The sequence below is a fragment of the Geospiza fortis genome, unplaced genomic scaffold (assembly GCF_000277835.1).
Source record: "Geospiza fortis unplaced genomic scaffold, GeoFor_1.0 scaffold111, whole genome shotgun sequence".
In the NCBI taxonomy this organism is placed as follows: Eukaryota; Metazoa; Chordata; class Aves; order Passeriformes; family Thraupidae; genus Geospiza; species Geospiza fortis.
Genome location: NW_005054321.1, coordinates 270697 through 281624, shown reverse-complemented (window position 1 = coordinate 281624; position 10928 = coordinate 270697).

Sequence of the window (10928 nt, the reverse complement as noted above, 5' to 3'; positions counted from 1 at the left end):
AAAGAGATTATTTTGTTAAAAAAATTACTTTGTCCAAGAACATATGATAGGAAAAGGAAATAGGCGAAGAATGGCAAAAATTAAGAAGTGCACTTTCAGAATTTGAAATTTGAGATTAGTGAGGAAAAGGACACCTCACTACTACATTTGCTTCACAAGTAGCCGGCGTCTGAAAACAAATACAATAACAGATTGAAGAACTGGTGTAACCCCTTCAACTGTCGTAACAAACATGAGACTCAGGCAGTTTAATATTCCTTCAAATCCCCTGGAGTTTGGAAAGTTATTTCCAGTATAGGAGCAATATAAGACTATTCATAATAATTCTCCTTATCTTTGTAATGATGAAAAATAACCATTCTGGTATTTAACACCTTTCCTATGACAATTTTCCAGAAGCAATCACTCAATTAAAAAACTGGAGCAGACAATAAATCAAACTGTTACTGGCAATCTTGGTGCAGAGATGGGAAAATGGAAAACACATCACCTTAGTAGTTCCACAAGGTCAAAGTCAAAGCACATTCGAAATATTTACAGAAAATGCATCTGAGTACACATTTCCAAAGTCAGACATTATATAAAGCATTGCTTTCCAGGCCAACATGTTTCCCCAAAAAATTTATAACTCAAAATAAGCTGCCCTCAACTTTGCACAAAGAGTTCTATATGCACAAAAGTTCTATATGCAGTCTTTTTCCAAGTCAAGAGATATGCCTGAAAAAATTACTCCAGAAAATGAAGTTACACGCAAGTTCTTTGAATAGAATTACAAAATAGTCTGTTAATGATCCTAGTTATTGCAATTTTTTCTGAATAAGTCACTGTTTTCCCTAATGAGCATAAAGCTAATTGGCAGTGAAAATAATTCCATACTTTTGGTAATAAATGAGTTTTCAAAACTACTAGGAGTTGTAAAGGTAAGTAAATGCAAGTAGGTGAAGTTAGACTTCTTAGATTGCAAAGTTCAGTTCTTTTCACCTTGTCCCAGAGAAGATGTAATAGAAGTAGATAATGCTTTATATCTAAGCAGTGAATCTGATCAGGATTCAGTTCTTTCATATTTTACCTAAATAAGTTTGAAATATGAAATGAGAGTTCCTAATTTTTCTTCCATAACTTGTGCAGAGAGCAACACACAGAATGAACAGAAAATGGATACATATTTTAATTTCTGCAAATAGCTATTCATGGTGTGCCATAATAAGTAACAGAATGTTCTGCAATGGAATATTAACAATGTGAAGAGACTAACCAAATAATTTATTATCAGAAAGGACACTGGCTTCCGAGGATTAGGAAAAAACAAATGAACTAAAAATCATGTAGTGAGGCCTTTCAGTATGCCTTCTGAATATTCACCTGCCTCTAAACATTTCATATTGGCAACATTAAGGGACTGGACCAGTTTGAAAAACTATGGCAGTTTGAATATTTTTAGGGCAGAATACATTTTCTTCAGTATCTGTCAATTTCTTTAGTACTTATACATGTTCCTTCAAATACATTTTCCTAATATTTTTACCCAAGTACAAATGTTAACTGTACTGTATTTAGAAGACAGATTTTTTTTCTCAAGAAATATGTAATAGCAACAAAATCAGAAAAAACAGGTCTGAAAATAGAGCTAAAAGATGCAGTTTCCTTAGCAACAAAAATTCTCAGATATCGTCTAAATTCCAAAAACTTGCAAAAACTGGATAAAGCACCTTTTGTGTTCACATTCTCCCCTCCCATTTATTCTGAAGCCTTTCTTTGTAATTATAGGTGCAAATTAATTACTCTCTGAAATTAAGTACTTCAGCTCCTAACAATTTGCCTTACTTATATTTTTAAGGTGGCTTATCAAAGTGTACAGATTAAATATTTTTACACATTGGCTGGGAAAAATGGAGGAAACTAAAGATGTCATTTTACATACACACACACACATATTTAATACATATACATATATACATACATTATATCTATATATATGAAATACAGCGAAAGAAAACCCCACAGAAACAAATAAACAAACTATAAAAAAAACCCCAAACTCAAGGAAATTGAAAAAGAAATGAAGACTCATTATCAGAGGATGATACAGGGGATGGAACAGAAGTAAGGGGCTAAGTCCTGGCAATTTTTGTGGGAAAGGACTTAATGTAGCTCACAAGAAACAATGCACAGAAATGAGAGAATTGGCACAGAGAAAAATAGGAAATAACTATACTAATAAATCACAGGTAAAGGAAATAGGATTTTAAAAATATAAAAGGTAAATGTGTTTAGTAGAAAGGTTGATAAGAAAATTCAAGAAAGATTTACTGTGTTTTCTGCAGTTTGGCCACAAGCCCATGCTGAGTTACAGTTGTCATATCAGCTTTGAGGGAAGACAAGATGAATATGTACAAGTGTTCTTCTGGTATTTTCCAGTGGTATCCTTACTTCCAGTGCAGTGGACAAGAGATACCATGTAAGACCAGTTTTCTTCCAGAAGCAAGTTCTCTGACACACAGGCAAGAAAGTTTTCCAGGCAGTTGCCTGTGTATAACCTGTGTACTGCCACCACAAGCATCCCCGAGGATTAGATAAGGAGCCAGACCTGAGGTCACTGAGCTCAATCAGTTGAGAGTGGGACCAAAATTCCAGTTCTTAGGTTAGTTGTCAAAGTAGGGGGGAGGGGTTTGCAAATAGTCTTTAGTTTAGTTTAGTGTTAGATTATTCAATTTCAAAACGTTATGCACGATAAATACCAAGTGATCAGATTAAATTTTCCTGACTCAGTTTAAGATAGAAAATTCCTACTAATATCAGGGATATGATTGATAAAGGTGTGGAATGCCTCTTGCTTTCAAACTCTAGACTGTCTAATGTTTTCCTGCTGTAGTCAAAAATCAATTGGGAATATTGCAACAATAGACTTGGATATGAGATTTATTTCCTTTCTTTTTTATCATTTATCAAAATCTAAATGCTTTAGGCAGCCAGCTGGACGTTTCTCTCATTTTTTTTTCTCTGAATTCTTCTTTAAAATACCATTAATATTCATCAAAATATTTAATTAGAAACTTTTTTTTCTGTATGTGTGTTTTTCAGCTCAGCAATTAGTAACCCTGTGTCACATTTTCCCTTTAGTCACTGCATGGAGCCTAATTCATGAAAATTCATGCTGAGGAGTGAAAAACAAATTGGCATATTTTCTAGGAGTTCTAATTCTGCCCATTACCCAGATAATCCTCTTTTTATTTCCAGGATGATTTTTTTAGTTTATATGCAGGGTGAAGCAAATATTTAAGTGTAAATTCTATTGTTTATTGTCCCTTGTTGATGCCATATTTTGCAGAAATATGTGTTCAGTAAACAGCCAGAATTCCATTACATTGCTATTGCACAGTTAAAAAAATATTTTCCTAACTTATTCATTTGAGCACATCAACTTGGATTATTATTAGAACATTCAATCAAAATTCCTTAAAATCAAACAAAATTCGGTTCTTTGCAGTCACCACTAAGTTAGCGACTCTTGATGTTGCAAGGGACAAAGGATGTGTCTGCGCTTAAATAAAACAATATAGATTAAATCTGCACTGTTGCAATCTCTGTGACTATTGTAGGAAATGGTTTAACCACTTCTGTCATTTTTTCAGTGGCACTGTGAAGCGCAGTTCAATGCAGTTTATCCTGTTCTGTACAAACTAAAAAACCTCTGAGCCAGTTGACATTGGCTTAATCCTTGACTACATGGTATATTTCTTAGATTATTTTAGATGATTTACTTAAGGTCAGCTCAACAAAATTTCGGGTTATAATTTATAATCCTGAGACCAAATTGCTATTGCTTCTGATGAGAAACCAAGAATCTAAAGGGAACTTTTCAACAACATACTTCACTGTTGAAAAGATTTGTTTTGTCACCAGTTAATTGAATTTTTATCATGGAATTTTTTCCAAGTCTAAGACAGAGTTTCTGGTCAGAGGAAAACTGGAGGCAAAACCAGACCAATTTTTAATCATAACAGTTTCTTATATATTTGAGCAAAATACAGGTTTTCTCCTATGCTGATCTCTTGCCATGTGAATACTTAGAGGTATCAAAATCGGAAAAAGTTTTCTGAAACTATATTCTTCATTTCCAGATAACACTAATCAGCATATTTATTTTCCTTCATTTTGCCTCTTCTGTTTATTTGGACTAAGCAGTTTAGGAGCTTAAAATGGGGCCTTTGCCCACTTGGTACTTTAACTTATAGAAACAATTGAACTTGCTGTTTCCATTTGATATGTCCCAGCTTTGTCCACTTCAAAGAAAAAGACATTTTAAGCTATATGTTATTTGATGGAACTGTGCGGCTTTATGGAACAAAGACACAATCTGATAAACTCATCAGATGCTTTCTCCAAGTCAGAGGAGTCATATATTTGTCTTGTTATTTCTAGTAGGAAGAATTCTCCTACATCATTTTGTAAGACCTTGACAAGCTTTTAAATCCAAGCAAATCTACTGAGAAAAACAATGATGTTTTGCTGCATTTTTTGCATGAGTTTTACTTTACTGCAGGTAGCTGTTACTTGTTTTTTGTTTCTTTTTCCTAATTACTCCTGTGCCTAGACAGTAGTTTCCTATATCCCAGAGCAAGTAAATAGAAAATTAAATTAAAAATCATTAGCCTTAAAAATATATAGGTTTTGCTTTAAGTTTTTATCAATAATATTGGAATGGGTGAAGCCTTTGCTCATTAATGACTCCTTTTAGACCTAATTGCTTCACTGTTCTTCTCTGGCTTTTGATTTCAATACGACTTCTGACATAAACTACTGCTCAGTGTGAGGAAAACAAATTACATTTATAGAGAACTTTTAATATTTTTGTCATTACTTTTATTACTGTCCTTTTCACATTGAGCCAATAAAATATATGTGAAAAGTCCCTAAAACATACCTAACTCTATAGTAGCATACAATAAATGCACTGTGCGCTGTACATAACTGAAATTTGTGTCATGCGCATCTTTAGTCATGAGCAGCTTTGATATTAACAATGAGGAATTTTCTAAGAGAAGAGAAGCTTAATTGTCTATACTGCTTTTGGCTTGGATAGAGTCAATTTTTTTCACAGTACCTTGCATTGGACTGTTTTGGATTTGTGATGGAAACAGACTATAACACCAAATATTTTTTGTTATTTCTGAGCAGTGCTTACAAAGTGTCAAGACTTTTTCTGCCTCACATCCTGCCCCAGTGAGGCAGCTGGGGATGCACATCTAGGACAGCCAATATTGGTGATATTCCATACCATACAGTGTTGTACTTATGAATTTCTCATTTTATTTTGCTTGTGTGAACAGATTTTTCCTTACTTATTAAACTAGTTCAATCCATAAGTTTTCTCACTTTTTCTCTTCCAATTCTCTTCCCCGTCCCATCAATGGGAGTGAAAGAGTGGCTGTGTGGATCTGTGTTGATGGCTGGGATTAAACCATGATATTGTCTGAATTGCCTAAGCTTGAAATCACAGACTCACACAATGGCTGACATTGGAAGTGACCTATGAAGTGATCCTGTCCAGTCTCTTGCTAAAGTGGGACCATCAAGAGCCAGTCCCACGGGACCATCCCAGACTGCTTTTGGTTTTTCCTTCCCTCAGGAGGGAACCTCACAACCCCTCCAAGCAATCTGTGCCAATGTGTTATTCACTCTCACAGTAAAAAAGTGTTTCCTGATGTTAAGGGAGAATCTCCTATGTTTCAGTTTGTGCACATTGCCTTGTTTTCTGTCACCAAAACCACTCCTAAGAGTCTGGGCATGTCTTCTTTGTACACTCTCTGCAGATTTTTATAAACATTGCTAAGTACTCCCCTGAGCCTTCTGTACTTGAAGCTGAACAGTCCCAGCTACCTCAGCCCTCTTTATCTGAGAGATGCTGCAATCCCCTAATTATCCTTGTTGTACTCTCTTCCATTTGTTCATGTCTCTATTATGGGCAGGAAAACTTATTTTTGTGTTTGAAGGAAACATCTAAGACTGACTTTTTTTTCCACATTTCCATAATATTAACTAAAGTTCCACCTTTAATCAAAATCCAAATTTTTTTTTATGTAGGCACAGATTCTTAAGCGTGACTTAGAAGTTTCGATGCTCTAACATAAGCCTTCTTTTCATATGTCTTTCAAAATCAGATGCAATACCTGCTACTCTCTAGGAATTGCAGAAATCTCTGAAACTTCATAGTAAAAAAGAAAGGAAAGAACTGCTTGTTCTTTTACTCTCTCATAAACCACTTACTTTACTCACCAAATGAATAGAAAAAAAAGGGAAATAACTGCAGCAATTGGATTTTCCCTTACATTGGAAAACAGGAAATAAACATTGACAGAATTATAAATAAACACCAATTTATAAAAGTAAGATTCCTTTCTGAGTCTTTGAACTCAAGTGTCTGAATTTTCAGACAACTCCCAAAGTCTCTGTATTCTTCTTTGTTTATTTCACTTTCTCTTTGAAACAAGTGAGGAGAAAGAGAAATCTATAAGTAAGAAAGAAGAAAGATAAACTTCAAAAGATTTCCACTTCACAACATCTGAGTAAAAAAATACCTGAGGAAGAATCTGAAGGGGGTTTTGTGATGGTGGGTTTTTGTATGTGTTGTTGTTGCTTTTCCTGCTGTTGAAATTCTAAAAGGCATACTTCTGTGTTTAAAATATGAAGATGCATGAGGTAAAAGTTATATGACACATAATGCCAATTTATATAGATATAGATACATATATGACCATATGAGAAGGAAAGTTTTATTTATGACATTTTGAAAGGTTTACATTTCTGATGTTTGAAAAAACAAGTAGGAGAAATGCTTACATTTTCCTGTCTTTGTCTATGAAATAGATAGCATTTCTATTTAGAAATTGTTTACTAAAGCGCAAAATCTATAAAACTTCATTTACAACATCTAACTTTTTATAATAGCATTAAAATATAATGCAATTTATGACAAACATCTTCCAGTTGGTTTTATAGTCTGGACAAATAGGAAAAAAGAAAAATTTTTCCATAGCTTCTTTTTTTCTGTGGTGTACTGATCATCGGGTCTAATCTTCTCCCTTACTTTAAAAACGTCTTCTTCTACAAATAATACCAGGTATTAATCAGCTACTATGCCCCTGAGAAAGTTCTGGCACTCAGTTTAGGAAAACATATACAACCAACTACATTGTGTAAACTGTTAATGGTTATTCTTGAGTAAATACTGGAGGGAACAGATTTTATGTTTAATTTCCAGCACTTCTACATAGTAAATGAAAACTTTTCCACTCTAAATAGCAGATCCGGTAATTTTCAATTTCATTCTAAAACACACTGTGACTAGCAATAATATTTTACATTAAAAGCTTTAGGAAATATATTTTTCTGAACATCTGAAGCATTACAAATCTTTAAACAAACCTCAGCAATGGACAGTCACACTTTTGAACTAAACTGTGCAGGGAATGAGGGAGAGGCAATCCTTGCCTATGGCTTGTAAGACATGAGTATGCACACTATATATATATACATATTGGTGCTAAAGAGAAAGGGTCAAGTGGTTCTAAAGCCCTCTGTGATATTCCCCTTAAATCCCAGAAACTGAATGAAGAGTCATACTCTAACTTTTTTCCCCTTAAGATTTCCCTGCTGTTTCAGTGATGTTCAATGTATTTTGTCACTGTGTAACTGGAAATATTGGTATCTCTGCAGAGGAGGAAAATAACTTCTCTTAAACAAAGATCTCATTGCCAGGATAAGGAGAGAAAACAACTTATTTCAAAAGTATTACTCTCCTGAGAAGGCTGCAATTTAACTGAAAACCTAAATTTCTCACATATTTTGTAGTAAAAAAAAACCCAAAACAAAAAGTGTGAGATGCACCACTTTCATTATTTGTAAAAGTTTCTTTAAGAAAGAAACTAAAATGAAGAGTTCTTTTATTTTATTTCTGGTCTAATCTACAGGTTAGTTATAGAATCCATTAAGATAGAACTATTTTGACTGTCTGCTTAAAAAAGACATTTGTTTTTCACTGACTCAAGTATTTGGCAAAATGAAATGGGAGAAAAAGCTTTGTTATTTTCCAGGGAGAAGGAGAAAATAGGACAAAGTAGGACAGTCAAGAATTTGTCTAGTTGTCTCTTCAGGGAATCCAGGACCTCAGAGTATACGTAACAAGCACTGAGTAGACAAAATAAAAGAACAGGTTTAATTACAAATATCAACCATTTTTTTTCCCTCACAGCAATAAATTTGAACTATCAGATTTGTATAGAAGGGAACAATAGCAAACAGGTGACTTCCATCCTTTATTCATGCTTCAGATAGAAATACATTCCTTTAGCATGTGAAGAGCTGGAGGAAGTAATTTATTTTCCAGCCAAAGACAGTCCTGCCAATTCTTATGTGATTAGTTTCATTAATTGTAAAAAGATAATATGAAGATCAAGGGAAGTATATTAATTTCCTAAGATAAATGAGGGAATAGAAATATAGCTTTGGTATCTGAGAACATACCACTGTCTAGTTTATGAAAGCATACTTGCATTTTGTTTGGGGATTTTTGTTTTAGTTGATCGGGTTTTTGTGTGTGTGAGTTTACTTAAGATACAAGAGTCTTTGTGGAAGATAAGGCATCTAATAATATAATTTTTTCTCTGTTTCATAGGACCATTTAAAACAAAAATCTGTTTTTCAAAGTTTTGCATATTAAATGAAAAAGTCTGCTTAGAATGTTTGCTTTCAAATCAACTGTTGATAATGTTCACAATGAAATAAAATTTGAGAAACAAACATTTTGATGACTGTGTTGCTATATTTTTGTTTCTTATTCGCTATCTTAGACTGGTAATTAAAAATAAATTAAAAAAAAAGCCAGAAAGCACATTAGCTATATGCAAAAGAAAATATGCACATGCAAAAAGGGTACAAAAATAACATAACTGATTCTTCTCACTTGTCATGACACAAATGTTATAATGAAAATATAAAAACTATTGTACTATTTTATATTGCCTAGTAATAAACATGATTCATTGATCAATTAAAATAAGTACTACACAATACGTCTGGGAAGCCTAAAATACTATGTTTTTTGATATATAGACAATATTTTTAAATGTAGACATGTAGGAAATTACCCTATTCTGGCTACTTTATGCACTCAATTCACTTATTCTCTTCCATGGAGATGTTAGATGATACATTGGTCTTTGCTCTTTTTGACATCTAATTATGGACCTATCTCCCATAGTGTAACCAATCTTCAAAACCTACTGATATCATCTCTGTCCACAGTCCTCTGCACTAACAAATTACAGAAGGTTTCACTTAGAAGAAAAAATTTCTTACAAATAATTTCTATCTTTCATTCTTTAACTGACACCAAATTAGCATAAACAAATGTGTTTTTTTGTTCTCATATTGAAGGATTTAGTGAATAACAGTTCTGCACTCACCTACTCACCACCTTGGACTGGTTGACCAAGATGGAATTTTCTTCATTGCAGCACATACAGCATTATGTTTTGGATTGGTGACCAAAACAGTCACAGACACACCCCAATGTTTTCACTATTGCTGGACACTGCTTACACAGCATCAAGGCCTGCTCTGTTTGTCTTGCTGCCCCATGAGCAAGAAGTCTAAAAGTGAAAAAGAAGTTGGGAGAGAACACAGCTGGTACAGCTCATCCCAACTGACCAAAGGAATATTCCATATTATATGTACTGTACTTGGCAATAAAAGCTGGGGGAGAGAAGGAAGAAGGGAAGGACTCTCAGACTTATGGTGTTTGTCTTATTGCAGTGTTTGTAAATAAGTGGCTGTGCCAGGCTAAGCTGTTGACTGAAGTTCACAATACACCGTCTCATTACATTACTGTATATGTAATACATATACAGTACATTACCCACTACATGACTGTATATGTAATTTTTTTCAGTGTTTCTTTCTAAAGTATAAAAAACCCACTTCAGTGAAGAGCTAAGATGTTTCAGGCATTGCAATAGCCTGCCCAGGGAAGTGGTGGAATCATCATCTCTGGAAGTGTTTGACAGGCATGGGGATAAGGCACCTTGGGATAAGTCTTAGTGGTAACACAGCAGTGCTGGGCTAGCAGTTGGACTCAATGATCTAGAAGGTCATTAACAACCTTATTATTTATGATTCTTTAAACATTACTTCTCATGTACTACTCTTCCATCCATTCATTATATGTATACATTTAATTATACATATATATTATTCTGTATTTTTGAATAATATATATCCTGCCTTTTTATTATACATAGTTATGTGCATCCAAAATGTTTAAAGCTCATAAATAATTAGCAGATTAGAAACAGAAATCCTTTAAATTAGAGAAGACTAATATGGGAACAAATTTCTTCTAAATCTTAGAAATTTAATTGTACCCACCTCTTTACATCACCTCAGCGGGATTTTATCAGCATGCCGCTTTGCAAAAATTCAACATTTATAAATACTCTGATGAAAAAAGCCTGAAATAATGGAGTACTTATTATGGTGCATCTGAACATGCTGGAAAGTGTCACTTTGCCCTTTTAAACTTAGCAGACACTCTGACAATTTCCATGGTGGCTGCAAGATTGTGAGAATACATGATTTCACATCTTATTTTCCATGAATTGCTAAAAATTAAGATTAAGCCCTTTCACCTTCATCTCATCTAAAAAACTAATAAAAAGCCTCTCTTCTGTTTCAGTGAGGTTCTTCCAACAGTTTATCCTTTCATCTCTTCACTCCTCAGTTGTAACTGAATATATATTTATACTTAATAGCAATTATGAAATTAGAGAAAACCAAAAGGGGAGTATTTAGAATACTGACAAACCACGCCTCTTTAAAACTGAACATTACACAAATCTTTTGTTAGCAAAGCACTTTGTTTGAATGGTCAA